General features: G+C 50.8%; 1 pseudogene; it reads right to left on the reverse strand.

Moving 5' to 3' along the window:
- Nucleotides 1–11,886, reverse strand: part of LOC138467378 (zinc finger protein 850-like) — a 319,559-nt pseudogene extending 307,673 nt beyond the window's left edge.
- Nucleotides 11,887–16,588: the final 4,702 nt, after the last annotated feature.

Consider the following 16,588-nt stretch of genomic DNA (forward strand, 5'->3'; position numbering starts at 1 on the left):
TTCCCCACCCTAACATGTCTTTTTGATTTTGTTTAAGGGGAAGAGATGAAAAGTTCAAGAGAGTGATGCCAGGGCAGGAGAGTAAGACTGTTAAGGACAAATGCAGGAAGAGCATCAGAAAAGAAGAGGAAAGGACCTAGGCAGAGGAGGACTTATGCTAGGGAGTGGTTTCCTATTGGTTGTTCACATGGAGGCTGGGACTACAGGATGCCTAGAGTCTCATGGGACTTGTAGTAGAAACAGACCGTGATCCAGTTATAAGGATACATGTTGAGAAAAGAAAGAAAAAAAATGTGAGTTGGTTTTTACATTTAAAAAAAAAATGAACATGATTTGAAAAGCTGTGTTAAGCAGTATTAAAGAAGATAAAGCACAATGATCGCCTCCGTGTCTTTAATAGAATCAAGACTTCCTGCGCTATGCGCTTTGGCAATCTTTATTATAGAGCGTGGGTGGCAGTACAGGAACCTTGTGGCACACCACAGTGGATGATGGAGGGTGCTGAACACTTTCATAGCTCTACCCTCTAAGAATGATGTTACCCAGAATTCTGCGTCATTTGAGAAGTGTGCAGCGTGTGTCAGGTGACTGGTAAGTGTAGTGTGGTCTACCAGATCAAACCCAGCTGAAAGGTCAAGGAGAAGGAGGAGAGCGGGCTTGCCTTTCTCTAGGATGTTGGTAATTTCGTTTTTTTTAAGTCTAGAAGGGCAGTTTTCAGTTCTGTCCCCCTTGCGGAACCCAGATTGTCTTTTTCCTAGGATTGCGTTTGATTCAAGGTATAGTTGAATCTGTTTGTGGGCGGCCTTGTCAAGTGGTTTCAGGAGGAATGGGACTGTGGTTATGGGTCAGTAGAGGGGCGAGTGGTTCTGCGTAATCTTTGATGATTTTAGGGGGGGCATACATCACCCTTGCATTGTGAGGGTTTGAGGTGTCTGAGGATGTCAGTGACCCCGGCTTCGGAGATTTCGGTAAATGCAAATCTGGGCATGTTTTTTACTTATACATTAGGTTTTATCTGTGCATGTGCACTTTGCTTTGGTAAGGTATTGAAGTGGTGGGATATTTTGTTTTGGAGGAGGTTTATTTTTGTAAGCATGGCTGATTGAATGCCTGTACACCATGCCTCGTCTTTGACCATCTCATCAGGGCATGTAGGTGGTAAGGTTAGTTCTTTGAATATATTCAAAAGTTCTTTAGAGTGGGAGTTGGCATTGGAGATGCGGTGGTTGTAGGCTTCAGATTTAGCAAGGAAGATTGCGTCTTTGTATTTTTTTGCTATGGATTTGAAGTTAGCCACGCCTCTACATTTGCTATTTAACTGCACAAGTGGACGTTATCGAATGGCTCAATGGCCAGCACATCCCAAGGCAAACAGCCAGTACAGGCCCTAAGGCTAAACACCCCCCCACCCACCCAAATCAGCAAAATTGCATCCTCCTCCACCAGCCTATACTGCATCTTGGGCTCAATTGAATTTAAAACATTTATAAAGACAATGGTGATCAATCATAATTAGAAGAGGCACATGGATCCGAGGTGGCAGACCAGCTTGCTGGTGCGATCGTTACAGTGAATAACACGGTTCCACAGAAAATCAAGAAAACAAGGTTAACAATTGTTTGGGCTGGTGTCTTCACAACATGCTTTTTTTAAAAAAAAATCTAAAGTGCCTTATGCTGTATGTTGGATTTACATTGAACATGTTTTTTACAACCCATATCCTAGAGGCCCAGAAGAAAAAGTATGAAGACACAGACAACAAATGAAGCCAAAGATGCTGCTTGACAAATTCATCATGGAGCAACTATTATTTGCGGAGCTGCTTTGTCCAGTCAATAAGCAGACTCGAGATGCTTATGCCCAATGGCAAGAAAATGAATTGAATGTGACCAGCTAAGCAAGCAAAGTGTTTTTGGACCATTGCTACAGTGTGAGAACTCGACAAGATGAAGAAGAAACTGAACACAAGGAAGATGCTTTTAAATTACTCAATGACCACTTCACACAATCTACAGCCGCTGATGCCTCAACGCAATTGACAGAGGAACTTGCCAAGATCTCAACTTCAGTGCGTCCTGTTCAGCAGATATGCCCACCACAGTTGAGTCAAACCACATTCATGCAGGACGATAGTCTAACAAGGAGCACAAATGCATTCTATCCCGACAACTGCCTAATACTGATGCTGAAATGTGTCCATCCAGGGAGGGGGTGGAGTATGCGGGCAGCCATTGGTGAATGTGACTAGTGTATCACAAGGCACTAACCTGAAAATCCAAGCCACCTGTGGCCAGCTCCATTCTACATTTTCATGGCCCGCTCAACCGATGCTGGGCAAAGTGCCAGCTGGAAATATACTGTGTGAAGCAGCTTTACTTTTCAGCGGCTCTACTTTTGGTAATTTGTCCAGTTTGTCAATTTGTGGGACTCCAGTTCCTTTCTAAAACACAGTATTACAAATAAAAACGAGAATATTTATTCCCTGCTATTAGTGAAGCTTGGATAATTGACCAAATGTCAATTGAGGGGACATTCTCCGACAAACGGTTCAGGCTAGCTGGCGATGGACAGTGCGACAGCCCCGGATTTCCAACAAAGTACTGCACATACCACTTCCAGGACATGGAAAGTAAAAGAAATGCGAGTTTGGTGTCGTGCAGGTGTCCGAATGTAAATTCTCAGTGGCCATGGAGAAACATGGTTCCCTGGAAGATCTCCAGTCAAGGGGAATGCAAATAGACCTCATAGCCACCGACAGACATAACAGTCAAGGCCATGAGAGATCAGTTTCCAAACATTCCCATCAATGTGATGTATGGCACGTTGCCAAATCAAATTAAAAAAAAATTTAAAAACGGGTTCTGAAAATATTTCAGTGGTCCCAGTCTTTGAGCAAACATCTTTGGCGGGGCTCAAAAACTTGGTGGGTTTGTGGAAATTCTACTTGAAAAATGGCGCTCATTAATGCACCACTGTTCCAACGTTCACTCTTGGGACAGAAAACATACATTTTCACCAATGTGCACATGGACCTTTATCGGAGGAGCAGGAACACAAGAAGAAGTGGTTGGTTCCATCTTCACCTCCACACAAAGCTCTTGAGAATATTGTGTTTGATAAAACTAACAAGCGATCTGATGGTACTCACAGAATTCTGTCAAACGGGAGATTTGGAGGTGTTCCATAATATGTGCCTAAAGTACAGGCCCAAGAGATTGCATTTCGGCATAGACAGGAAGCAATAGCGAACATTACTAGCGTTATTAGCGCATAACGACAACATAGGGAGAGAACAATCTAGTACTGCAGGAAACTACACAATGGCCTTTCCAAAAAAAAAAAAAGAAAAAAAAAATGGGTGGTCAAGCCAATATACCAGGAAATGGAATTAGATTTTGTGAAAGATCTCACTGTGACTGCGTTGGACATGCATACTCATGGAATCGCTCATGATTTTGTTCCAAGGACACATACATTGCCACAAAACATTACAAACGTGCCCTGTCCACCGAAAGTACACCTCGTTTAACAGTTCAGGAGGATTTGGAATGGAAAGAAGGGAGGTGTGTAATACTGTCAAATACGATAAGGTTCACCATTCCAAAACTGGACAAAGGAACATGCAGTTTCATTTTATGAAAATGTGTTGATCTGAACGGACGCTCTGCATTACGCCGAGTGAATGGAAATGCCGAATATTATGTACGTTTTTACTGTAGACTAGTTTATAGATGAACGGATCAAGGCTTCATTTTCTGACTGGTATAGTTGGCATACATTGTAATGGGTGTTTGTGATTCTACGCTAATATTACGTTAAAATGCTGTCTATGTGTTCTTCGAATTCTTCCGTCAGCTTCTGCATCCCATTGTGAGCTAAACATATGCCATAGCACAAACCTCTCAAGCACATCGTAGACTCCACTTTCCACAATGTTTGCTCTGTGTTTCTATTGTTTCCAGTTTGAGTTCATCATTAGTTTTCACACGGTGCAGAATTAATGGGTACATTGATAAATTAGAACAAACAATGGCTACTGAGACATTTCTGATATTTTCTACAAAGCTACATTCTGCGAATGTCATCTTTTCTAGATACCAATTGATGACTTCTTCAGCCGGCAGCTGCAGATAGACTTGAATGGCTGGATTACAATCACGCCGTTTTGGGATGATGGCACTGTCCCGATATGCCCTTTCGCAGTACCAGCGATAAGGAGCAACCTGACATCGTTTACGTTGGCCTAGTGCCAAGCTGATGCCAAAACCTTGCGATTTACGGTGCGTCCAATGCGCTTCATGTACCCAAAGGAACACCATGTGACTCACGATAAACATTTGTGGATCGAGAACAAAAAGAAAGAAATTACCAATGTGGTTGAATATGGAAATCGGCAGATGTTCTCAGAGCGTTTATTGTGAAATAAATGTGCATTATAAATTGCAGAGTATTGCGGTTTCCTTTAAAAGTAATGTTTTGTATTCAAAATTGGGACGCGCTGTGTTGTGAGAGAATGTGTGTTGATATTCCGGGTTATGCGTCAACTGACGTCAACACGTAGTTGATGACTGGGCGTGTTTGGCTACGCTGCCCAGTAAGCTGTATTTCAAGCCGGATATCGAGGGAGGTGTCGTTGGAAAGGGGAGATTATCCCCTTTCCAACGACACCCTGTTTGACAGCATTGCTGCCCGCGGATCGGGCGCAGAGTGCTCGATGCGCGGGCAGCAATGCACACTAGACACCAGGGAAACGTTTGTGATGTGGGGGGGTATGCAGCCATTGCCCCCCCGACCCCCAAAGTATGGGGGCACATGTGTACAACCCTGGGGGCAGATGGCTGATCTGCCCCCAGGTAAGGGGGCAAAAAAATAAAAAAAACGGAAAGCAACGGGGATGGGGGGGGGGGGGGCCTGGGATTTTTTTGCCCCCTGAAATGGTGGTGGCCCTCTCACACCAAGTGGAAAGGGGGGGCACCCCTTGTAGCCCTCCCTGGGGGCAGATTTATGCCCCCAGGCAGGAGTACATGAGGTGGCCCCCCATCCAATTGGGGTGTGTGGGGGAGGGCCACCAGGAATTCGTGTGCAGGCCCCCCAAAGGATGGGGCCTGCAGGTTAGGCCCCCCCGGGGGCAGATGGCTGATCATCTGCCCCCAGGGAAGGGGGCAAAACAAAAACACACACAAAAAAAATTGAAAATAAAGGGAATTTTGGGTGGGATTGGGGGGCCACTAGCCACCAGGGATATATTTTACAAAAAAGGGGGTGGCCCTCTCCCCTCACCCAAAGGGGAAATGGGGGCACCCCTTGTAGCCCTCCCTGGGGGCAGATATCTGGTCCTAGGAAGGGGCATCTGCCCCCAGGAGGGCTGAATGAGATGCCCCCTCCCAATTTGATGTGGGGGGTAGAGGGTCACCCCCCCCCATTACATTAGAAAATTACCTGGCGGTTTAGGGTGCCCCCCAGCCCACCCTAAAGTGTAGTGTACCGTTTCAATTTTTTTTTTGTTTACGAAACTTGCCATGGCGCAGAGGGGCACAGTGGGGGGCCTGTCCAACCATTTTTGGGGGCCCTCTCCCCCCCTCCCCAAATGGAGGGATGTGTACTTCACGCAGCCGTTTGTAGGAGGCCCAGGGAGGCCTGCATGAGGTGCCCCTGCCACCCATTTGGCAAGAGGGCCCCCAGAAATGGTGGGGCAGTAAGGTTTGGGCACCCCAGGGCCAGATTGGCACATCAATGTGCCTCTCTGCACCAAGGGGAGTTGGGTTACCAAATGAAAATGGTGGGCGGTGGGGCACCCCAAAGGGTCGGGGAATTTTTTTTAATGGGATGGGGCGTTGACCCCCTCCCTCCCCCCACCCGCAATGGAGTGCAGCCCTCACTGGGAACAGATATCTGCTACTAGAAGGGACGCCTGACCCCAAGGAAGAGTACAGGACAGCCCCCCCTTATCTGCCCCCGGAGGGGGGGGGGGGGGGGGGGGGGAGAGGGGGGGGCTACATTTTGCTGGTGTGAGCGTAGGTAACATGTTTTTTGTTTTGTTTACAGCTTTTTCTAACCGAGCAGCTGCAACGTTATGGGAGTACTGTTTTTTATTATTCTATGGTTAGTGAGACTGGGGCTGGATTGTTGGTGGTGTGGGTGGTAATGGCCCGTCTGGGCAGATCACCTCAACTGTCCTGGAGTTGCGGCTGGGCTGCATTACAGCTTTTCCCTTCGGGGAGGTATTGGCACACTGCCGAGACTCCTTGGTGGGGAGAAGCTGTAACGCAGGGCAGCCAGGGATCCAGCAAAGTCGCGGTATTATCCCTGGCCTTGAGCACCCTTCTCCCATGTGGGTCTTTGCTGGGGGTTCTGGGTAATAAATTCTGGGCCGATTTGCACAAGTCAGTGTGTTTCGGTGGGTGGCCAGAGCGAAATGTCCGAGAATGGTCTTCATTTCCAGCCAATTTCAGAGACATTTCCCTGTGCCCACTCACCGAAACACGTCGCCAATAACAGATGTCATACCTTCTCGCGTTCCCACAGGTGTCCCGACGAAAAAGGTACCTCACACGGGGGCGCAAAAGGAAAAGGATAACCTGCTGGTAACCCCAAGCCTTCGCCACTGACCATTTTGTTCATGAGGGCAACCTACAGATTTGGGCCTGGGGTGTCAAAGCCAGCAAGGAAAACAGTGAACCCCATGCATTTCCCAAAAGAGGACACCCGTGGGAATCCACAAAGGTCTGCCTTGCGCAAATTGCCCCAGTTTTTATTAGCCACAATCCCCGACAAAGTGTGATATTTGGTGGGGAAAAAAAACACAATGTTCGCTTCGTCTGGGGTTCACCAATATAGCTGCAAAGGGAAAAGGCTAACCCACTGGTAACCACAAAAGGGTTGGGGAGTTAACCTACAGATTTGGGCATAGGGTGTCCAAGCCACCAAGCAAAACTGGGAACCCCATGCATTTCTGAAAAGAGGGCACCAGTAGGACTCCACAGAGGTCCAACTTGCGCGAAGGGGACCAGAATGTTTTACCCAGAACCCCCGTCAAAGTGAAAAATGTGGGTTTTTTCGACACATTTCGGACTTTGCCAGGGCTCCTGGGTAATAAATTCTGGGCCGATTTGCGCAAATCATACCTCTGCGGATTCCCACGGCTGTCCTCTTTTTGGAAATGCATGGGGTTCCCTGTTTTCCTTAGTGGCTTGGGCACCCGAGGCCCATATCTGTATGGTGTGCCGGTCGGCAGAGAGTCTGAAACTCAGGTGTCCAAACAGACTTGGGGTTACTTGTGTTTTAGGCTTTCTCCCCTTGGCGCCCAGGTGGGTGCACCCACACATGTGAGGTACCGTTTCATCGGGACACTTGTTTTTTGAAAAAATACTGTCCAAATGTCACACAGTGCACTGTATGTACTAAAAAATGAAGAAAAAAAGAAAAATGTACAGTATCACACAGAAAGTAACAAAATAAAACATCGGCCTATGAGTCGTTCCATTGCCCGAGTGATGCAAAAATATTACTGTTCCTTCCATTCAATGTGAAGAGGCGTAAAGAAGCAAAAAAGAATGATTAGGAAGGAGAAGTCTTCCCGCCCTCCCACCCTCTGCAGGCTGGGGCGATGATGGACCAGGGGATTGCAGCAGGATAGTCCAGAGAGGGCAGCAGGAAGGGTGGGAAGAACTGGCACTTATCCAATTCTGTTCCATCATCTGCCAACAACTAATGTATTGTTGAAGGACAGCATGTTCATTGATAGTTGGGGACCGCCACTTCTTTTTCAATGGGCAGATTTGTATTCTAAATAACGCTGACTGGTTCATTTCAGAATCTCAGAGATAATACATCCATATTAAAGAGGTTAACAGTTCTTTTCAGGGTTTCCATTTTCACAACCTCACGATTTAATAGCCCAACTCTAATATTTGAACTTTGTGTTCAGAACTAAAGACCTGCCTTAATGGCTGAGACAAAGAGGTCTTTGTAAGTGACAGAGCCTTGAGCTAGTGCCCCCCTGTTTTGACAGGGCAGGAATGAGGCTACACCTTGGCTGTACGTTTCTTGTAAAATGTGTTAAAGAGGTGCCAAGGATCACATAATCAGCTCTACATGCCCATCGCACTCTGGATGCTAGGAAACAGGAGAGGCCGGGGCAGTGGCCTGGCCAGGCACCATTCAGGCAGTGGGGGGGGGGCATGTAGAGCTGTAGGACCCCCATGAATGGACAATGCACTGCACTCTGGATGCTAGGAAACAGGAGAGGCCGGGGCAGTGGCCTGGCCAGGCACCATTCAGCTGGTGGGGGGGGGGGTTGGGGCAGGGCACGAAGAGCTGTAGGACCCCCATGAAAGGACAATGCACCGCACTCTGGATGCTAGGAAACAGGAGAGGCCGGGGCAGTGGCCTGGCCAGGCACCATTCAGCTGGTGAGGGGGAGGGGGGGGGGGAGGGGTTGGGGCAGGGCACGAAGAGCTGTAGGACCCCCATGAAAGGACAATGCACTGCACTTTGGATGCTAGGAAACAGGAGAGGCCGGGGCAGTGGCCTGGCCAGGCACCATTCAGCTGGTGGGGGGGGGGGTTGGGGCAGGGCACGAAGAGCTGTAGGACCCCCATGAAAGGACAATGCACCGCACTCTGGATGCTAGGAAACGAGAGGCCGGGGCAGTGGCCTGGCCAGGCACCATTCAGCTGGTGGGGGGGGGGGGTTTGGGGCAGGGCACGAAGAGCTGTAGGACCCCCATGAAAGGACAATGCACTGCACTTTGGATGCTAGGAAACAGGAGAGGCCGGGGCAGTGGCCTGGCCAGGCACTATTCAGGCGGTGGGGGGGGGTGGTCATGTAGAGCTGTAGGACCCCCATGAAAGGACAACGCACCGCACTCTGGATGCTAGGAAACAGGAGAGGCCGGGGCAGTGGCCTGGCCAGGCACCATTCAGGCAGTGGGGGGGGGGGGGCATGAAGAGCTGTAGGACCACCATGAAAGGACAATGCACCGCACTCTGGATGCTAGGAAACAGGAGAGGCCGGGGCAGTGGCCTGGCCAGGCACCATTCAGGTCGGGGGGGGGGGGGGGCATGTAGAGCTGTAGGACCCCTATGAAAGGACAATGCACCGCACTCTGGATGCTAGGAAACAAGAGAGGCCGGGGCAGTGGCCTGGCCAGGCACCATTGAGGCGGTTGGGGGCATGTAGAGCTGTAGGACCCCCATGAAAGGACAACGCACCGCACTCTGGATGCTAGGAAACAGGAGAGGCCGGGGCAGTGGCCTTGCCAGGCACCATTCAGCCGGTGGTGGGGGGGGGGGGCATGTAGAGCTGTAGGACCCTATGAAAGGACAACGCACCGCACTCTGGATGCTAGGAAACAGGAGAGGCCGGGGAAGTGGCCTGGCCAGGCACCATTCAGGCGGTAGGGGGGGGGGGGGGGCATGGGACAATGCACCGCACTCTGGATGCTAGGAAACAGGAGAGGCCGGGGCAGTGGCCCGGCCAGGCACCATGCAGGCGGTGGGGGGGGGGCATGTAGAGCTGTAGGACCCCCATGAAAGGACAATGCACCACACTCTGGATGCTAGGAAACAGGAGAGGCCGGGGCAGTGGCCTGGCCAGGCACCATTCAGGTAGGGGGGGGGGGGCATGTAGAGCTGTAGGACCCCCATGAAAGGACAATGCACCGCACTCTGGATGCTAGGAAACAGGAGAGGCCTGGGCAGTGGCCCGGCCAGGCACCATGCAGGCGGTGGGGGGGGGGGGGGCATGTAGAGCTGTAGGACCCCCATGAAAGGACAATGCACCACACTCTGGATGCTAGGAAACAGGAGAGGCCGGGGCAGAGGCCTGGCCAGGCACCATTCAGGCGGTGGGGGGGGGCGCATGTAGAGCTGTAGGACCCCCATGAAAGGGCAATGCACCGCACTCTGGATGCTAGGAAACAGGAGAGGCCGGGGCAGTGGCCTGGCACATTCAGGCAGGGGGGTGAGGTGGGGGGGCATGTAGAGCTGTAGGACCCTCATGAAAGGACAATGCACCGCACTCTGGATGCTAGGAAACAGGAGAGGCGGGGGCAGTGGCCTGGCCAGGCACCATTTAGGCGGTGGGGGGGGCATGTAGAGCTGTAGGACCCCCATGAAAGGACAATGCACCGCACTCTGGATGCTAGGAAACAGGAGAGGCCAGGGCAGTGGCCTGGACAGGCACCACTTAGGCGGTGGGGGAGTGGGGGCATGTAGAGCTGTAGGACCCTATGAAAGTACAATGCACCGCACTCTGGATGGTAGGAAACAGGAGAGGCCGGGGCAGTGGCCTGGCCAGGCACCATTCAGGTAGGGGGGGGGGGGCATGTAGAGCTGTAGGACCCCCATGAAAGGACAATGCACCGCACTCTGGATGCTAGGAAACAGGAGAGGCCGGGGCAGTGGCCTGGCCAGGCACCATTCAGGCAGTGGGGGGGGGGGGATGAAGAGCTGTAGGACCACCATGAAAGGACAATGCACCGCACTCTGGATGCTAGGAAACAGGAGAGGCCGGGGCAGTGGCCTGGCCAGGCACCATTCAGGTCGGGGGGGGGGGCATGTAGAGCTGTAGGACCCCTATGAAAGGACAATGCACCGCACTCTGGATGCTAGGAAACAAGAGAGGCCGGGGCAGTGGCCTGGCCAGGCACCATTGAGGCGGTTGGGGGCATGTAGAGCTGTAGGACCCCCATGAAAGGACAACGCACCGCACTCTGGATGCTAGGAAACAGGAGAGGCCGGGGCAGTGGCCTTGCCAGGCACCATTCAGCCGGTGGTGGGGGGGGGGGGCATGTAGAGCTGTAGGACCCTATGAAAGGACAACGCACCGCACTCTGGATGCTAGGAAACAGGAGAGGCCGGGGAAGTGGCCTGGCCAGGCACCATTCAGGCGGTAGGGGGGGGGGGGGCATGGGACAATGCACCGCACTCTGGATGCTAGGAAACAGGAGAGGCCGGGGCAGTGGCCCGGCACCATGCAGGCGGTGGGGGGGGGCATGTAGAGCTGTAGGACCCCCATGAAAGGACAATGCACCACACTCTGGATGCTAGGAAACAGGAGAGGCCGGGGCAGTGGCCTGGCCAGGCACCATTCAGGTAGGGGGGGGGGGGGTATGTAGAGCTGTAGGACCCCCATGAAAGGACAATGCACCGCACTCTGGATGATAGGAAACAGGAGAGGCCGGGGCAGTGGCCTGGCCAGGCACCATTCAGGCGGTGGGGGGGGCGCATGTAGAGCTGTAGGACCCCCATGAAAGGACAATGCACCGCACTCTGGATGCTAGGAAACAGGAGAGGCCGGGGCAGTGGCCTGGCACATTCAGGCAGGGGGGTGAGGTGGGGGGGCATGTAGAGCTGTAGGACCCTCATGAAAGGACAATGCACCGCACTCTGGATGCTAGGAAACAGGAGAGGCCGGGGCAGTGGCCTGGCCAGGCACCACGTAGGACGCTACGAAAGGACAAAGCAACACAGGCCGGATGTTGGTTCTACGCAATGAAACGTGGCTTCTTACCTGCTTATGGCCGCGCACGGAGCCTTCCTTCCCGCGCTTCCTGCTACTCTGGCGCCCAGAGCCTTCCCGAGGAGTTCCAGCTGGAGCCAGAGGGACGCAGAGTCCCGGTCACTTGCACCGGCAGCCAGAGTCACGGTCCCACTTCCCTTCCCGGCTCAGCGCTCACTGAAATTAACCCGGAAACGCTTCATTTCTCCTCAAAAGAACATTGATGACGTCGGAAGTCACGTGGATAAGAGTGGGCGGGCCGTTGCTATGGTCCTTTTCTCAGATTGGCCCTAGCAAGGACCGTAGGAAGTCACGTTGAGAAGAGTGGGTGGTGCCTCGCGCGAGTTCCCAGCTGTACGCGCGCGCAGGACTCGTGATCCTTTCCCTCCGGATGATCTGGTGCTTCGTGTTTGAACGTTTGTATGTTCGTCACCTCGACGTGGGACGTCACGTGTTCACTGAGCATGCGCGCGTATACCCGCGCTCGGCTCCTGACTATTTACCTGCGCATGCGCTGATGATCGGTGTCTCAGCAGAGCGTGGACGGGCTTCTTTCTGTCTCGGTTGATACTAGTTCCCATCCGAGAAACAGACCATCGGTCGTTAGGGCCATTTCTCAGATGGGAAATAGCTGCTTCAGTGTGAGTGGGCTAGTTCCCATTAGAGAAATGGCCCTTTGAGCTCCCCTAGTGGCCAAGTCCTGCATAATAATGTGAACTAGCCCACTCACACTGAGAAGGCTAGTTCCCATTAGAGAACTGGCCCTTTGAGCTCCCCTAGAGGCCAAGTCCTGCATAATAAAGGGAACTAGCCCACTCACACTGAGAAGGCTAGTTCCCATTAGACAAATGGCCCTTTTGGTCCCAGTAGCCAAGTCCTGCATAATAAAGGGAACTAGCCCACTCACACTGAGAAGGCTAGTTCCCATTAGAAAAATGGCCCTTTTCGCTCCCCTAGAGGCCAAGTCCTGCATAATAATGGGAACTAGCCCACTCACACTGAGAAGGCTATTTCCCATTAGAGAAATGGCCCTTTTTGCTCCATTAGAAGCCAAGTCCTGCATAATAAAGGGAACTAGCCCACTCACACTGAGAAGGCTAGTTCCCATTAGAGAAATGGCCCTTTTTGCTCTACTAGAAGCCAATTCCCGCATAATAAAGGGAACTAGCCCACTCACACTGAGAAGGCTAGTTCCCATTAGAGAACTGGCCCTTTGAGCTCCCCTAGTGGCCAAATGCTGCATAATAATGGGAACTAGCCTACTCACACGGAGAAGGCTAGTTCCCATTAGAGAAATGGCCCTTTTTGGCCTTAGTGGCCAAGTCCTGCATAATAATGGGAACTAGCCCACTCACACTGAGAAGGCTAGTTCCCATTAGAGAAATGGCCATTTTTGCTCCACTAGAAGCCAATTCCTGCATAATAAAGGGAACTAGCCCACTCAAACTGAGAAGGCTAGTTCCCATTAGAGAACTGGCCCTTTGAGCTCCCCTAATGGCCAAATGCTCCATAATAATGGGAACTAGCCTACTCACACGGAGAAGGCTAGTTCCATTAGAGAAACGTCCCTTTTTGGCCTTAGTGGCCAAGTCCTGCATAATAATGGGAACTAGCCCACTCACACTGAGAAGGCTAGTTCCCATTAGAGAAATGGCCCTTTTTGCTCCACTAGAAGCCAATTCCTGCATAATAAAGGAAACTAGCCCACTCACACTGAGAAGGCTAGTTCCCATTAGAGAACTGGCCCTTTGAGCTCCCCTAATGGCCAAATGCTGCATAATAATGGGAACTAGCCTACTCACACGGAGAAGGCTAGTTCCCATTAGAGAAATGGCCCTTTTTGGCCTTAGTGGCCAAGTCCTGCATAATAATGGGAACTAGCCCACTCACACTGAGAAGGCTAGTTCCCATTAGACAAATGGCCCTTTTTGCTCCCCTAGAGGCCAAGTCCTGCATAATAATGGGAATTAGCCCACTCACACTGAGAAGGCTAGTTCCCAGTAGAGAAATGGCCCTTTTTGGCTTTAGTGGCCAAGTCCTGCATAATAATGGGAACTAGCCCACTCACACTGAGAAGGCTAGTTCCCATTAGAGAAATGGCCCTTTTTGGCCTTAGTGGCCAAGTCCTGCATAATAATGGGAACTAGCCCACTCACACTGAGAAGGCTAGTTCCCATTGGACAAATGACCCTTTTTGCTCCCCTAGTTGCCAAGTCCTGCATAATAATGGGAACTAGCCCACTCACACTGAGAAGGCTAGTTCCCATTAGAAAAATGGCCCTTTTGCCCCCAGTGGCCAAGTCCTGCATAATAATGGGAACTAGCCTACTCACACTGAGAAGGCTAGTTCCCATTAGACAAATGGCCCTTTTGGTCCCAGTGGCCAAGTCCTGCATAATAATGGGAACTAGCCCACTCACACTGAGAAGGCTAGTTCCCATTAGAAAAATGGCCCTTTTGCCCCCAGTGGCCAAGTCCTGCACAATAATCGGAACTAGCCCACTCACACTGAGAAGGCTAGTTCCCATTAGAAAAATGGCCCTTTTGCCCCCAGTGGCCAAGTCCTGCATAATAATGGGAACTAGCCCACTCACACTGAGAAGACTAGTTCCCATTAGACAAATGGCCCTTTTGGTCCCAGTAGCCAAGTCCTGCATAATAATGGAAGCTAGCCCACTCACACTGAGAAGGCTAGTTCCCATTAGAAAAATGGCCCTTTTGCCCCCAGTGGCCAAGTCCTGCATAGTAATGTGAACTAGCCCACTCACACAGAGAAGGCTAGTTCCCATTAGAGAAATGGACCTTTTTGCTCCCCTAGAGGCCAAGTCCTGCATAATAATGGGAACTAGCCTACTCACACTGAGAAGGCTAGTTCACATTAGAGAACTGGCCCTTTTTGCTCCCTTAGAGGCCAAGTCCTGCATAATAATGGGAACTAGCCCACTCACACTGAGAAGGCTAGTTCACATTAGAGAACTGGCCCTTTTTGCTCCCCTAGAGGCCAAGTCCTGCATAATAATGGCAACTGGCCTACTCACACTGAGAGGGCTAGTTCACATTAGAGAACTGGCCCTTTGAGCTCCCCTAGTGGCCAAATGCTGCATAATAATGGGAACTGGCCTACTCACACGGAGAAGGATAGTTCCCATTAGAGAAATGGCCCTTTTTGCTCCACTAGAGGCCAAGTCCTGCATAATAAAGGGAACTAGCCCACTCACACTGAGAAGGCTAGTTCCCATTAGAGAAATGGCCCTTTTTGCTCCCCTAGAGGCCAAGTCCTGCATAATAAAGGGAACTAGCCCACTCACCCTGAGAAGGCTAGTTCACATTAGACAAATGGCCCTTTTTGGCCTTAGTGGCCAAGTCCTGCATAATAATGGGAACTAGCCCACTCACACTGAGAAGGCTAGTTCCCATTAGAGAATTTGCCCTTTTTGCTCCCCTAGAGGCCAAGTCCTGCATAATAAAGGGAACTAGCCCACTCACACTGAGAAGGCTAGTTCCCATTAGAGAAATGGCCCTTTTTGGCCTTAGTGGCCAAGTCCTGCATAATAATGGGAACTAGCCCACTCACACTGAGAAGGCTAGTTCCCATTAGAGAATTTGCCCTTTTTGCTCCCCTAGAGGCCAAGTCCTGCATAATAAAGGGAACTAGCCCACTCACACTGAGAAGGCTAGTTCCCATTAGAGAAATGGCCCTTTTTGGCCTTAGTGGCCAAGTCCTGCATAATAATGTGAACTAGCCCACTCACACTGAGAAGGCTAGTTCCCATTAGAGAAATGGCCCTTTTTGCTCCCCTAGAGGCCAAGTCCTGCATAATAATGGGAACTAGCCCACTCACACTGAGAAGGCTAGTTCCCATTAGAGAAATGGCCCTTTTTGCTCCCCTAGAGGCCAAGTCCTGCATAATAAAGGGAACTAGCCCACTCACACTGAGAAGGCTAGTTCACATTAGACAAATGGCCCTTTTTGCCCCTAGTGGCCAAGTCCTGCTATTTCCCATTAGAGAAATGGCCCTTTTTGGCCCTAGTGGCCAAGTCCTGCATAATAATGGGAACTAGCCCACTCACACTGAGAAGGCTAGTTCCCATTAGACAAATGGCCCTTTTGGTCCCAGTAGCCAAGTCCTGCATAATAAAGGGAACTAGCCCACTCACACTGAGAAGGCTAATTCCCATTAGAAAAATGGCCCTTTTCGCTCCCCTAGAGGCCAAGTCCTGCATAATAATGGGAACTAGCCCACTCACACTGAGAAGGCTATTTCCCATTAGAGAAATGGCCCTTTTTGCTCCATTAGAAGCCAAGTCCTGCATAATAAAGGGAACTAGCCCACTCACACTGAGAAGGCTAGTTCCCATTAGAGAAATGGCCCTTTTTGCTCCACTAGAAGCCAATTCCCGCATAATAAAGGGAACTAGCCCACTCACACTGAGAAGGCTAGTTCCCATTAGAGAACTGGCCCTTTGAGCTCCCCTAGTGGCCAAATGCTGCATAATAATGGGAACTAGCCTACTCACACGGAGAAGGCTAGTTCCCATTAGAGAAATGGCCCTTTTTGGCCTTAGTGGCCAAGTCCTGCATAATAATGGGAACTAGCCCACTCACACTGAGAAGGCTAGTTCCCATTAGAGAAATGGCCATTTTTGCTCCACTAGAAGCCAATTCCTGCCTAATAAAGGGAACTAGCCCACTAAAACTGAGAAGGCTAGTTCCCATTAGAGAACTGGCCCTTTTAGCTCCCCTAATGGCCAAATGCTCCATAATAATGGGAACTAGCCTACTCACACGGAGAAGGCTAGTTCCATTAGAGAAACGTCCCTTTTTGGCCTTAGTGGCCAAGTCCTGCATAATAATGGGAACTAGCCCACTCACACTGAGAAGGCTAGTTCCCATTAGAGAAATGGCCATTTTTGCTCCACTAGAAGCCAATTCCTGCATAATAAAGGAAACTAGCCCACTCACACTGAGAAGGCTAGTTCCCATTAGAGAACTGGCCCTTTGAGCTCCCCTAATGGCCAAATGCTGCATAATAATGGGAACTAGCCTACTCACACGGAGAAAGCTAGTTCCCATTAGAGAAATGGC

This window comes from Ambystoma mexicanum, chromosome 4q (assembly GCF_040938575.1).
Source record: "Ambystoma mexicanum isolate Mex_15411 chromosome 4q, UKY_AmexF1_1, whole genome shotgun sequence".
Taxonomy (NCBI): domain Eukaryota; kingdom Metazoa; phylum Chordata; class Amphibia; order Caudata; family Ambystomatidae; genus Ambystoma; species Ambystoma mexicanum.